This window comes from Sus scrofa, chromosome 13 (genome assembly GCF_000003025.6).
Source record: "Sus scrofa isolate TJ Tabasco breed Duroc chromosome 13, Sscrofa11.1, whole genome shotgun sequence".
Taxonomy (NCBI): Eukaryota; Metazoa; Chordata; class Mammalia; order Artiodactyla; family Suidae; genus Sus; species Sus scrofa.
In genome coordinates this window covers 87,182,908-87,199,030 of record NC_010455.5, presented here as the reverse complement: position 1 = coordinate 87,199,030, position 16,123 = coordinate 87,182,908, and the positions used below count along the sequence as shown (strand labels likewise).

The 16,123-nt window shown below is 35.8% G+C and overlaps 1 long non-coding RNA gene across 1 annotated transcript; it reads right to left on the bottom strand.

Moving 5' to 3' along the window:
- Positions 224-13,872, bottom strand: LOC110256312. The gene is made up of 3 exons (XR_002337713.1): positions 13,769-13,872; positions 9,936-9,962; positions 224-334 (listed from the first exon to the last, which is right to left on the bottom strand). It is a non-coding gene; the product is annotated as an uncharacterized LOC110256312 (long non-coding RNA).

Genomic DNA, 16,123 nt, shown 5'->3' with positions numbered 1-16,123 from the left:
GCTTAAGTGAGCTCAGCTGCTATTGGCATGTTGCTAACAGTAAACTATTCAATTTAAATTTCAAATTAAAACAAGTCAGTGAGTTTTACAGGTAATAATTGATGAATGATGGACTATTTTATTTTTAAATAACCAAGGGAAAATAATCATCTGATTAGACAAAATCTTGACAAGAACAGTGAAGGTATACTGTAATGTGTAAAAGAACAAAACTTACACAATTAGTTTATCTTCTCCTTTAATAGCTATGTGATATGATAAATCTGGCAATCTTAGCCCGAAGGAGAAAAGGGGAAAGGTCCTGATCTTCTGGCTGATAAGGATCTGTATAATACTAAAAATATAATAAATAAATTAAAATATAATGCAGACTGTTTTTAGCATAATTATTTTAATACTTAAAATACATATGCATGATGCAGAGACCTTTTCAGCAACTGAATTGAATATGATATTTTTACTTCAAGATAACCTGAAAGTAGAAAGTGAGTCCAAAGATGATTTAGTGTTAATATAGGATTAAGGGTGATAACTATCAAATTCATACTGGAAATATGAATTAGAACTGACTAGCACTAATAAAGACAGGAGAAAAAGTATCCAACTCTAGTTGTTACAAAAAGAGAGAGATCTTGCCATATAAAAGAATTATCTTCTTAGATTGTAACATTACTTAGGTTCAATTATTTAATTAAAATATTAACTTTTAAATAGCAAAGAGTGGGTGATTTATTATTTGCATCTCTGCTACATCTCTAACTAAAGTTTTAATATTCTAATAGCATGTTGGTGACCATTCAAGACAGTAAACTTCAATTTATTCATTCATTCAATAAGTCATATTGATTCTGATGTTATCAAAATTGAATTTGGAAAGGTGAGGAAATTATAAAATACAGTTGCACCTTGGAAAACAGGATTGAACTGTGTAGACCTGCTAATGTAACTGAGTACAGCCCTATGAGGCCTTGACAGGTCAGACTTTCACATATTCTCTGCCTGACTCAGTTTGTAGAAAAGCTTTAGCTACCCAGGTCTCCCCACAGACCCTGAATGAAGCATTAGACCAGATGTACTTAACAGATATTTATAGGACATTCCATCCAAAAGCAGCAGAATACACATTCTTCTCAAGAGCACATGGAACATTCTCTAGGATTGATCACATCCTGGGCTACAAATCAAGCCTTAGTAACTTTAAGAAAATTGAAATCATATCAAGCATCTTTTCTGACCACAATGCTATATGACTGGAAATCAACAACAAGAAGAAAACTGCAAAAAACACAAACATGTGGAGACTCAACAACATGCTACTAACAACCAATGGATCACTGAAGAAATCAAAGAGGAAATTTAAAAATACCTAGAGGCAAATGACAACAAAGATGCAACACTCCAAAACCTATGGGATGCAGCCAAAGCCGTCCTAAGAGGAAAGTTTATAGCAATACAAGCCACCTCAGGAAACAAGAAAAAGCTTAAATAAATAAGCTAACTTTACATCTAAAACAGCTAGAGAGAGAAGAACAGATAAGAACTAAAATTAGTAGAAGGAAAGAAATCATAAAGATCAGAGCAGAAAGCAATGAAATAGAAAGAAAAAGAAAACCGTAGAAAAGATCAATGAAATGAAAATCTGGTTCTTTGAAAAGATCAACAAAATGGATAAACCCTTAAAGAAGATATCCTGAGAATCTGTAATGAATCAGGGAAAACTAAGGACACATGATTATTAAATGTAATGTGGTATTCAGGAGGGAATCCTGGAATAGAAAAGGGATATTAAGTGAAAGACAAGCATGGAGCTTAGTTAATACTATTGTTCTAATGTTGGTTTCTTAGTTGTGACAAATGTACCATAGTAGTATGATGTTAATAGTAGAACTTTAATGAGTAAGTGGGAATTCTTTGTACTATTTGCAACTTACCAGTAAATCTAAAACTGTTTTTTTAAATTGATAAACTTTTAGTCAGACTTATCAAGAAAAAAGAGAGAAGACTCAAATCAATAAAATTAGAAATGAAAAATGAGAAGTAACAATGGACATTACAGAAATACAAAGGATCATAAAAGACTACTATATGCAGCTATATGCCAATAAAACGGAAAACCTAGAAGAAATGGACAAATTCTTAGAAAAGTACAATCTTCCAAGACTAAACAAAGATGAAATAGAAAAAATGAATGGATCAGTTACAAGTACTGAAATTCAAAATGTGATTAAAAAACTACCAACAAACAAAAGTCCAGGACCAGATGGCTTCACAGAGAAGAGCTAATACCTATACTTCTGAAACTATTTCAAAAAATTGCAGAGGAAGGGACACTCCCAAACTCATTCTATGAGGACACTATCACCCTGATAACAAAACCAGAGAAAGATAACACAAAGAAAGAAAATCACTGGCCAATTTCACTGATGAATATAGATGCAAAAATCCTCAACAAATACTAGCAAACCACATCCAACAATACATTAAAAGGATTGTGCATCATGTCAAGTGATGCAAGGGTTCTTCGATATCAGCAAATCCAACAGTGTGATACACCACATTAACAAACTGAAGAATAAAAACCATATGATCCTAACAGACACACAAAAAAACCTTGACAAAATCCAACACACATTTCTGATAAAAACCCTTCAGAAAGTAGGCATAGAGGGAATCTACCTCAACATAATCAAGGCCATATATGACAAACCCACAGCGAACATCATTCTCAATGGTGAAAAGCTGAAAGAATTCCTGCTGAGATCAGGAAAAAAATAAGGATGTCCTCTCTCACCACTACTATTTAACATAGTTTTGGAATTCCTAGCCAGAGCAATCAGAGAAGTAAAATAAATAAAAGGAATCTAAATTAGAAAGGCAGAAGTAAAACTATAACTATTTGCAGTGACATGATACAATACCTAGAGAATCCTAAAGACTCTACCAGAAAACTGTTAGAGCTCATCCATGAATTTGGCAAAGTCGCAGGATACAAAATTAATACACAGAAATTGATGGCATTTCTATATACTAACAATGAAAGAGCAGAAAGAGAAATTAGGGAAGCAATCCCATTTACCATTGCATCTGAAAGAAGAAAATACCTAGGAGTAAACCTACCTAAAGAGACAAAAGACCTATACTCTGAAAACTATAAGACACTGATGAAAGAAATCAAAGATGACACAAATAGATGGAAAGATATACCATGCTCTTGGATTAGAAGAGTTAATATTATCAAAATGACTATACTACCCAAGGCAATCTATATATTCAATGCAATTCCTAACAAATTACCAAGGACATTTCTCACAGAACTTGAAGAAAATATGTTAAAGTTTGTTTAGAAGCACAAAAGACCTAGAATAGCCAAAGATATCCTGATAAAGAAAAATGGAGCTGGAGGAATCAGGGACCTTGACTTCAGATAATCTTACAAAGCAACAGTCATCAAAACCATATGGTACTGGCACCAAGTCAGAAATATAGATCAGTGGAACAGGATAGAAAGCCCAGAATTAAACCTACACACCTACAGCCAACTAATCTATGGCAAAGGAGGCAAGAATATACAATGGAGAAAAGACAGCTTGTTCAATAAGGGGTGCTGGGAAAACTGGACAGCCACATGGAAAAGAATGAAATTAGAACACTCTCTAATGCCATACACAAAAATAAACTCAAAATGGATTAAAGACCTAGATATAAGACCAGATACCGTAAAACTCTTAGAGGAAAACATAAGCCAAACACTCTCTGACATTTACAACAGCAGCATCTTCTCAGATACACCTCTTAGAGTAATGACAGTAAAAACAAAAATAAAGAAATGGGACTTAATTAAACTTAAAAGTTTCTGCATAGCAAAGGAAACCCTAAACAAAATGAAAAGACAACCCACAGAATGGGAGAAAAATCTTTGCAAATGAATCAACTGACAAGGGATTAATATCCAAAATTTATAAACACCTTCTGTAGCTCAATACCAAAAAAAAAAAAATGAACAACCATATCAAAAAATGGGCAGAAGATCTAAACAGACAATTCTCCAAAGAAGACATACAGATGGCCAAAAAACTCATGAAAAGATGTTCAACATCACTCAATATTAAAGCAATTCAAATCAAAATCACTATGAGGTATTACACAAGCCAGAATGGGCATCATCAAAAAGTCTACAATTAGTGCTGGAGAGGGTGTGGAGAAAAAGGAACCCTATTACCCTATTACCCTATTACCCTGTTGGTGGGATTGTAAATTTGTGCAATCACTGTGGAAAGCAGTATGGAGATTCCTCAGAAAACTAAAAATAGAACTACCATTGGATCTAGCAATCCCACTCCTGGGCATCTAGCCAGAGAAAACCATGACTCAAAAAGATACATGTACTCCAATGTTCATTGTAGCACTATATACAATAGCCAAGACATGGAAGTAACCTAAATGTCCATTAACAAAGGAGTGGATCAAGAAGAGGTGGTACATATACACAATGGAATATTACTCAGCCATTAAAAGGAATGAAATATTGGAATTTTTAGCAACATGGATGGACCTAGAAATTATCATGTTGAGTGAAGTCAGTTAGAAAATGAGACACCAACATCAAATGCTCTCACTTACATGTGGAGTCAATAAAAGCACACAATGAATTTCTTTGCAGAACATATACTGACTCAACAGACTTTGAAAAACTATGGCTTTCAAAGGAGACAGTTCAGGGGGTGGGGGATGCACTGGGATTGTGGTATGGAAATCCAATAAAATTGGATTGTGATGATCATTGTACAACTATAAATGTAATAAATTCATTGAATGATTTTAAAAAAAGAGTGTATGACTGTAAGAATGTGAACATGTAGTAACAAAGATAGCAGTTAGGCCAGGAGAACTGGTAACAATTTAAACAAAATGTTAATCACATAGCAGAGTCACAGAAACTTTTAGTTTCTCCATGAAGGACATAGATAACAGTGTCTGAGTTGTTTTACAGATACTAAAACCCCTACCAGATGGAAGAAGCTGACTGTCTGACCATGAATATGTAGCCCACAGACCGAATGAAGCCTAAGAATTGATGACTTCAACCCCTATGATATCACACTGTTACCTCACCAATCACAGAATTATGCATGATCTGGTCACACACCCTGCACCTCTCCTCCTCACCTTGCCTTTAAAAACCCTTCTCCGAAATCCATCAGGAAGTTCAGCTCTTTTTTGAATTAGTTTCCAGTACTCATTGTTTGGCCTTGCAATAAATTCTCTTCTTTCCTTTACTACAAACTGAAGTCAAGAGATTGGCTTTGCTGCACGTGGGAGAGCAGACCCAAGTTTGATTTGGTAACATTGATACATGTAATTTTTTTTCCAACAAATACCATTCTACAAGATTAGATGTTGACTGATATCTATGGCTATGGAACTATGAACAGAGGATTGACTATAAAGTTACATGCAGATCTTCAACTGCAGAGGGGCTGGTGCTCCTAACCCCTAAATTGTTCGAGGGTCAATATAATACTTATCTATTAATGCATACGACATTCTGGTAGCAGTTACAAGGATATTTGCCCATGTGAATGCTTACAATTTTCTAAATCCATGGTGTTATGGGCTGAATTGCGTCCCCTGTCCCAATTTCATAAGTTAAAAACCTTAACACTAGTACCTCAGATTGTGACCATTTAGATAGAGGACCTTTAACAAAGAGTGATTAAATGAGACCATTAGAGTGGGTCTTAATTCAACCCAGGTGGTTCCCAGAAGAGGGATCTGATGAGTGGAGGAGAGAAACAGATGAGGGAAATAACAGGTACAAACTTTCAGTTACAAAATAAATGAATAATAGGTATGAAATGTACAGAGTGGAGAATATAATTAATAATTATGTAATATATTTGTATGGTGACAGATGGCAACTAGACTTATCATGGTGATCTTTTGAAATATCAAATCACTATAGAAATATTGAATCACTATGTTGTATACTAGAAACTAACAGTGCTATAGGTCAACTATACTTCAAAACAAAGCAACAAGACGAACGTATAAAAAAAGAGATGAGATTTATGGTTACCAGTGTGGGGTTGGGGGGAGACAGGAACTGCATAGAGGCAGTCAAAAGATATAAACTTCTAGTTATAAAAATCAGGAGTTTCCATCATGGCTCAGCAGAAATGAATCTGACTAGTATCCATGAGGATGCAGGTTCAATCGCTGGACTCAGTGGGTTAAAAATCCAGCATTGCCATGAGCTGTGGTGGAGGCCGCAGATGTGGTTGGGATCTGGCATTACTGTGGCTATGGCGTAGGCAGTGGCTATAGCTCCAGTTCGACTCCTAGCCTGGGAACCTCCACATGCCATGGGTGTGGTGCTAAAAAAACAAAAACAAAATAAAAATAGAGAGTTAAATCTTAAGAGTTCTCATCATAAGGAAATATATATTTTTCCATTCCCTTAATTTTGTATCTATATGAGATGTTAGATGTTCATTAAACTTAACTGTGATAATCATTTCATGATGTATATAATTTAGATCATTCTGCTGTACCCTTTAAACATACAGTGCTATATGTCAATTACATTTCAATAAAATCAGGTTTTAATTAAAATGAGGTCATTAGGGTGGGCCCTAATTCAGTCTGCCCCATGTCTTTATGAGAAGGGAAATGTGGACACCCATGAGGATACATGCCCACAGAGAAAAGGCTGTGTGAGGACACAGTGAGAAGCCAGCCATCCATGCCAAGGAGAGCGGACCCAGAAGATACCAAACATGCCAACACCTTGACCTTGGACTTTTTGTCTCCAGAACCATGAGGAAATAAATTTCTGTCATTTAAGCCTCCTGGTCTTTAGTATTTTTTTATGGCAGCCTTAGAGACTAACTCACAGGAGTTGCTTCAGAAACCTTTCCATTTGTAACATTGCATCATCAGGTTTAGCTCCAGGAAATGATTGCATGGAAAGATATATGTTCAGTTACCTTTGTTTCAGCTCTTCTGGTGAAGCATTATTCTACTATAAAGATGTACTACCAGGGAAGGTTCTCCCATCCTGATTTACCTCTTCTCTATCTTTTTGGACACCACCCAGTTTGATTCTCCAGGTATCACATAGCTTCTCACTATGCAGCCAGACTTCCATGGGTATCACTGCTGAGAACTGATCTTGCTGAACTTCAAATGGCCCCAAGGAACTACCTATCCACCAGCTGCTTTGTGCTACTCAGGGCCAGGACTGGGGCTAGATGCCCCTACACTGGCCTGACCCTGGCAGTTACCTCACTCTGAATTCTAGACCTGGTGGGGCCACACACTTCCAAAGCATTCCTTGGCCCAGGTCCTTGGTCTTCCTTCAGAGCATATACAGTTTGGCTTTATGTACACAGGAGATATTAACAGATTTAACAAATTATATTTAAGCCTTGAAAATGGGTGCTAAATGAATGATGACAGTGAGTTCCTTAGGAATTAACAGAGAGTTTGACTTGCCTTGATGCTATAAAAATAGTTTCATAACTTGAGCTTGGAGGATAGGATTTTAACAATGTTTGGAAGGTGGAATCTTCAAATCAAACAAAGAGAGAGATGAATAAGAACTACCAAAATACCAGAAACTTCAGAGAAAACACGGGTCACAAGCCTGGCTCTGCAGCTGACCAGCTGTGCAGCATGGAACAAATTACAGCCTCTCTGAACTTCTATTTCCTCACGGGTTTATTCAGATGATTAGAAATAATCTATATGAAATGACTTACTTTGTGCCAGGCAAATGGCCTGGATTCACTAAATCATTCTATGCTATTATCATTGTTTCTTGATTAATGCAAATCTAACCACCATCATCTCAGCAGGCCTCATTTTAGCACTCACTTGACAGACATCAGAAATCAAAATTGACCTTAGCAATGATTTTGTCCAGTCTCCTCATTTTTCAGAGAAAATGAATGCCCAGAGAAATTAAATGACTTGCCCTGGGTTACAGAACCAGTTGGTGGCCATGACAGTGCCAACAATAGTACATGAGATTTCTCACTCAGGTTCAGAATACTCTTCATTTCAGAGAACCTCCTTAATAGCAGTACACAAATCTTCATAAACATGTATTTGTAAATGTATACTAATTACATGTAGACAGTCAATGAACTGAAATAAACGGAATCATTATTAAATCTAAGTGTTGCGGTTATGCTGCACATTTACACTTGGGACAACTCCAATGTACAGAGTAATTGAAGGTTCTTGATTGTCTCTAACAAATCTAATCTTCCTCACAAGCCCTGACCCTGCCAAACAGGGATAAAGTTCATTGTGGGTAATAATTCTGGCTAATTATTAGCATCTCAGACTCAGGCTTAAATGTTGTTTCAGGAAAGTGCCTTGTTTTACAGACTGCCATCCACAAGTCTCAAAATGACAATTAAGACTATGGGGAGGGGACACAAGGGAGTCCCCAGTCTCTACAGAAGTGGAGGGGTAACTGGGCACTTCTGGGTGATCTCTGGGCTTCTGGGTCTTCCTAGGACTCGGCTGGATAATGGCTGATCCATCCCTGGGTACTGTACTATGTTCTGGGGTGCAGCATAAATTTGTGACTTGTTCTCTTGCATACATGAGAGTTTGATTATCCTCCCCTCCTGTTTTCAAAAACATTATCCACCTGGTGTTTGATGAGGCTAGTTATACTATGGTTTTGTACCACGGCCCCTTGCCCCTTGCCAGCCACCCACAGGCAGGTCTCCTAGATCTGGTCTCAGCTCCCTTCTTCCACCTTCTCTGTGGGTCATGTGGGCACTTCCAAGTCCCATCCATGCCCCATGAAACAAGGAAAGCTCGAAGCATTCTCTCAGGTCCTCTCTTTGCTTAATGCTACCATAGCTTCATTGTTTTCAGTGCCATGGCTGAGCATGTTGCTACAATTACTACATAGTAAGGTTCCCTTTCCAAATTTCAAAATAAAAGTGGGAAAAACCCCTTCTGACCGGCTTTCTCCTTAATTAACTCCACACCTCTGACTGGGATTGCACACAAGTTGGTAAAAGCTGTGACACATGTTTCACTCTATGCTTTTTTTTCCACCTTGATATCTGTCTTGCTCACCCAATTTTATTGGATCATAGGGGATTCTAATTACCCCTCTTCAGTCTACTGCAAACTCCTCTTCTGACACAATTTCCTGTGCCTTCTTTGCACTTTGGATAATAATAAATATCTATGATTTGAGTGAGATAGCCTAGGTTATTGATGTTAGAATCTCAGGCATTTAGGAACTAGGGTTTAATTAGGATAAAACACTCATTTCCTAACACAACTTGTAGATTTGGTCTCTCTTGCCCCCACTCCCACCTTTCAACATCATCTCAACCGTCTCCCCCTTGATAACTACACCCTAACCACACATATCAAACTAAGGAGGCTGACTCTCCTGGGCCATTTTTCCTTATTCTCTTTTCCTGGATCTTGGCAGACATGGTTTATTCTTGTCTTTTAGGTTTCAGATTAAAAATCACCTCTCCAAAGAGGAATTCCCAGAGCTTCTTAATTAAAGATTTTGAAAATAACCACCTGTCCCCTCCATCCATTTGTTTCTAGCACAGCACTTTTGTTTTTACCACTCATAGAACTTAAGACAAGTTTAAACTGTTCTGCTCATTAGTATGTTTGTTCATTTTCTGTTTCTCAATAGAAAAGAAAATGTATGAGACCAGAGACTATGCTTATTTTGTTCACTATTTTACGCCTAGAACTAAATACACACTTGGAGTATAGTGGTGCTCAATAAGTAAGGAATGAATGAATGTATAAGTTAATGTGATAGGACTCATCATAAAGTTGCCACTTCCTTATGTACCTAGAATATTTATCCTTTTGTGAGCATCACAAATTCCATAATTAATGTAGAATATGATATATAAGAACTGTTAAAATCCTACCTGATGAAGAACGGTCTTCAAAAAAACCTAAAGGACATGTATTAAAAAAGAAAGAAGAAATTTTAGAACTTACTGTATTTCAAACTAGCATCTTACGATCTAACTACTTTATGCATTTGATTATTACTTAATTTGTAATATTTATTCATTGCACTCTCTTTTATATAAAACATCCACTATATCTGTTACACAAAACTTCTGGATATTTTTTAAATAAATGATAGTTAATAATAGTCCTAGCCAAAGCAATCAGACAAGAAAAATAAATAAAATGAATCTAAATTGGAAAAAAAAAAAGAAGTAAAACTGTCACTGTTTGCAGATGACATGATACTATAACTAGAAAATCCTACAGACACTACCAGAAAACTGTTAGATGGGAGTTCCCATCGTGGTGCAATGGTTAATGAATCCTACTAGGAACCATGAGGTTGCGGGTTCAGTCCCTGCCCTTGCTAAGTGGGTTAATGATCTGGTGTTGCCATGAGCTGTGGTGTAGGTTGCAGACATGGCTTGGATCCACATTGCTGTGGCTCTGGCATAGGCCAGGGGCTACAGCTCCAATTCGACCCCTAGCCTGGGAACCTCCATATGCCGTGGGAACAACCCAAAGAAATAGCAAAAAGACAAAAAAAAAAAAAGGAAAAGAAAACTGTCAGAGCTCATCAATGATTTGGTTAAATTGGAGGATACAAAATTAATACACAGAAATTGATTGCATTGCTGTATGCTAACAATGAAAGATCAGGAAGAGAAATTAGGGAAATAATCACATTTACCAGCACATCAAAAAGAATAAAATTCCTAGGAATAAACCTACCTAAAGAGACAAAAGACTTATACTCTGAAAACTATAAGATACTGATGAAAGAAATCAAAGATGGGAGTTCCTCCTGTGGCATTGTGGGTTAAAGATCCAAGGTGTTGTCTCTGCAGCTTCTCAGGTTATTACCAAGGTGTGGGTTCAATCCCCAGCCCAGTACAGTGGATTAAGAATATGGCATTGCTGCAGCTGTGGCTGGATTCAATTCCTGGCCCAAGATCTTCTATATGCCAATGGTGAGGTCATAATATTAAGAATAAATAAATAAAATATGACAAAATAGATGGAAAGATATACCATGCTCTTGAACTGGAAGAATTAATACTGTCAAAATGACTATACTACACAAGGCAATGTATAGATTCAATGCAATCCCTATCAAATTACCAATGGCATTTTTTAAAGAACTAGAACAAAAAAATTAAATTTTTACAGACACATAAAGGATGGCAAATAGCCAAAGAAATCCTGTGAAAGAAAAATGGAGCTGGAGGAAGCAAACTCCCTACCTTCAGACTATACTACGAATCTACAGTCATCAAAACTGTATGGTACTGGCACGAAAACAGAAATATAGATCAATTGAACATGATAGAAAGACCAGGAATAAACCCATGGACCTATGGTCAACTAATCTATGATAAAGGAGGAAAGAATATACAATGTAGAAAAGAAAGTCTCTTCAATAAATGGTACTGGGAAAACCAGAGCACTACATGTAAAAGAATGAAATTAGAACTACCAGGAGATACCACCTCACACCAGTAAGAATGGCCATCATTAATAAGTCCACAAATAACACATGCTGGAGGCAGTGTGGAGAAAAGGGAACCCTCCTGCACTGTTGGTGGGAATGTAAGCTGGTACAACCACTATGGAGATCAGTATGGAGGTATCTTAGAGATCTATACATAGAACTACCATATGACCCAGCAATCCCACTCTGGGCATATACCCAGACAAAACTTTCCTTAAAAAATACACATGCACCTGCATGTTCATTGCAGCACTGTTCACAATAATCAAGACATGGAAACAACCCAAATGTCCATTGACAGATGATTGGATTAGGAAGGTGTGGTATATACATACACAATGTAATCCTATTCAGCCATAACAAAGAAGTATATAATGCCATTTGCAGCAACATGGATGGAATTAGAGACTCTCATACTGAGTGAAGTAAGACAGAAAGAGAAAGACAAATACCATGTGATATCACACATATCTGGAATCTAATATAAGGCACAAATGAACCTTTCCACAGAAAAGAAAATCATGGACTTGGAGAATAGACTTGTGGTTGCAAAGGGGGAGGGGGAGGGAGGGAGTGGGATGGATTGGGAATTTGGGATTAATAGATGCAAACTATTGCTTTTGGAGTGGATTAGCAATGAGGTCCTGCTGTGTAGCACTGAGAACTACGTCTAGTCTCTTATGATGGAGCATAAGAATGGGAAAAAAATGTATACAGGTATGTGTAACTGGGTCACCATGCTATGCAGTAGGAAAAAAAATTGTATTGGGGAAATAATTTAAAAGAAAGAAAGAAAGAAAAAAGAACACTCTTTAACACCATACACAAAAATAAACTCAAAATGGGTTACAGACCTAATATAAGATTGGATACTATAAAACTCTTAGAGGAGAATACAGGCAGAACACTCTGCCACATAAACCACAGCAATATCTTTTCTGATCCACCAAGAGTAATGAAAATACAAACAAAAATAAACAAATGGGACCCAATTAAAATTAAAACTTTTTGCACAGTAAAGGAAACCTTAAATAAAACAAAAAGACAACCTACAGAACAGGAGAAAATAGTTGCAAATGATGCAACTGACAAGGGCTTAATCTCCTAAATATACAAACAACTCATATGACTCAACAACAAAACACAAATAACCCAATCAAAAACCTGGCAGAAGACCTAAATAGACATTTCTCCAAAGGAGACATAAAAATGGCCAGTAGGCACATGAAAATATGCTCAATATTTCTATGTATTATAGAACTGCAAATCAAAATTACTGAGGTACCACTTTACACCAGCTAGAATAGCCATCATCAAAACGTGTACAAACAATAAATGCTGGAGAGGGTGCAAAGAATAGGGAACCATTTTACACTGATGGTGGGACTGTAAGTTGGTACAACCACTATTAGTATGAAGGTTCCTCAAAAAACTAAAAATAGAATTATCATATGACCCAAAAATCCCACTCCTGGGCATCTATCTGGAGAAGGCATATATGTACCCCAATGTTCATTGCAGCACTATTTACAATAGCCAAGACATGGAAGCAATCTAAATGTCCATTGACTTAGGAATAGGTAAAGAAGACATAGTGTGCGTGCGTGTGTGTGTATGTAGTAGAATATCATTTAGCCATAAAAAAGAATGAAATAATGCCATTTGAAGCAACATGGATGGACCTGGAAATTATCATACTAAGTGAAGTTACACACTGAAAGATAAACATCATATTATATCACATACATGTGTAATCTAAAAAAAAAAAAAAAGGATACAGATGAACTTATTTGCAAAACAAAGAAAGACTCACAGACTTTGAAAACAAATTTATGGTTACCAAAGGGGACAGGTGGAGGGAAGGAGTGGACTGGGGGTTTGGGACTGGCATATGCATACTGTGGTATGTGGAATGAGTGTCCAACAGGGACCTGCTAAATGGCACAGGGAACTCTATCCAATATTCTATGATAATCTACATGGGGGAAAAAAACTGAAAAAGAATGGATGTGTGTTTACACATAACTGAATCACTTCACCATACAGAAGAAATTATCATGTTGTAAATTAATTATACTTCAATAAAACTTTAAAAATGAAAAAAATAAAATGTTCTGTTTCTTATCTACATAAATACATGTGTATGCACACATTTATGGAATTTTTACTAAAATCTAAATTTATACTAAAATGGCATAGAGACTGATTATTCTATCCAGGTGTATTGGTGCTATAATAGAAGGTAATTGCTACCTTGTGATGAATGACATCAAAGCTGTTCTCCTTTCAGGTAAAGCTGATAGAAAAATGACTGAACAATGGCTGTTTCTTCATTATCTCCTTTTCCTGCTTTTTTTTTCTCCTAGGACAAAAATAGAAAACATGTTATTAAAATACCAATTATATTACTCAATTGAAATATATACAAACTCATGAGAAGCAAGATTTAATAGAATTTTCTAACTAGGCATGCATTGTAATTTTTATTTAATTGTCCCTTATTCAGAATTAAACCTCTGTTTTTCTCCTATAGCTCAATTACCTACTTAGAAAGACATTTTACTGTATGTCAGAAACTATTATTTCTGCAGTATTTTTTCCTTTTAATTAACCATTGCTCTATGAGGGTTCTAGATTTATAGTGTGAATCTTGAAACAATAGATTTTATATGTATTGAGTTGTATCAGAGGTTAACAGTTTTAATCACTTGGTTATAATTTAGCTTTTTCATTGTTTAAGTTCCTATGATGTTTTCTACTGGTAGTGTCTTTCTACTTCTCTATCCTCCACTTTCCTCTTAAAAAAATCCCAATTTAGTATTTGCTCCTTATGATTTAGCAGAACTGAAATTTAAACAAGAAACAATCATATTGAAAGAGACTAGTCCTATTTTGTAACAATATTTATTCATTAAGGAATATGTATCACAACCATGATTTTTTATTTTGAAGTGTCATATAGCTCTTCATTCATTTCCTACAAACTTGTTTGAAAACAGAATATGTAGACATTAAACTTTATTACAGGGAGTTCCTGCTGTGGCTCAGTGGGTTAAGTTCCTGACGTTGTCTCTGTGAGGATGAGACATTCACTATTAAGTTTAGACTAACTTTTTATTATCAAATAATTTCTATATGGATTGCTAAAAATCTGATTATATTTTATTCTTCCCTAATTTTTCCCTCTTTCTCCTCACCTTTTTTCTTTCTATTCTGTCGCCCCCTTCTCTCTGTATTCTTCCCCTTTTTCTTCGTACTGTTTACAATGAGGAAGACAGCACAGTATACCCTCTGATTCAGTGTTCATCAATACACCTTGACAATCACCTACACTATTCTTATTCTTTGTATCAAGTAAGGAATAATCCCTGTTGTGTTGCTCATTATTGCTCTAGTGCTCTACAGATAGAGATTGTTTGCTTTATTCAGTTATATTTTAACTAGATAAAATTAATGACATTTAAATTATTAAAATGCACTTAGTTGTGTTTATGTCCCCAATTTTGGATTTTCTTATTGCTATTTTTATAGGATCATGTACAATGGTTAAAGCAAATTTTATAGATTACAAAAGTTTTAAATTACCACTGAAAAATTCAATCCATATAGGAGTGTATAAAGAAACAAGTCAAAGTTTTTCCCTTATTATCTTTACCTGTTCCCCCAGAGGGCATTACTGAGAAGTGTATACCTCCATAGGGATTTTTACTTGAATATACATGGATGCATCCAAAAAATATACATAAACTCATAAATACGTATTTTAAGCAAAAAAAAATGGATCATAGAATATTATTATAAAACTATATATTTTAAATGAATAATTTTCATGGATACCTACTCACTTAAATGATTTTAAAACTAAATTCTTGTAACAAGTAATATAGATATGACATTCATATTCTTGACATAGTGTGATTTTTATTTTTTGGCTACAGAATGGAGAAGCAAATGAAAAACAGTCACATTTAATTGCAAATCCAGTGATTTATTTAAATTCCAAGAATTTGCTAGTTTTGAGATTTATTTTCTTCAAATATGGGATACATTAGACAAATATGGGGTAAGGTTAGAAAGATAATGATCCAGTTGATGTCTAATTGCCTGTACTGATAGCACTTTCTGTTCTGTAACAAAGAGCATACATAACAATAGCAGTAGTAATGACAGCAAGAGTAGAATGGTAAGTCATATTATACTTTATTAAAATATTATTTTATTGCTGTAACTCAAGTCAGCAGTATTCTAAATAAGATAGAACTTTATTTTTCTTTCATATAATGTTCTAATCTAGTGCGGTGGCTCTCTGTTCAGAGATCTTGGCTCTTTCTATTTTTTGTTCTGCCATCCTCAACAGGCAGCTTTCTGTGGTCAGGAAGGCTGTTTTGGCTCCTGCTGTCATGGCCAAATTCTAGCAGCCAGGTGAATAAAACGGGAAATAGAATGCTGGCCCTTCCCTTTTAAGGCACTGTCCAGAACTTGCGTACACTTCTTCTGATCTCTGCCATTACCCAGGCTTTTATCACATGGCTCTACTTAACTTCACGCAAAGACAGGATTTAAAGTATTTCTCTGTGTTTAGCCAAAAGTTTTATTGCATAAAAAAAG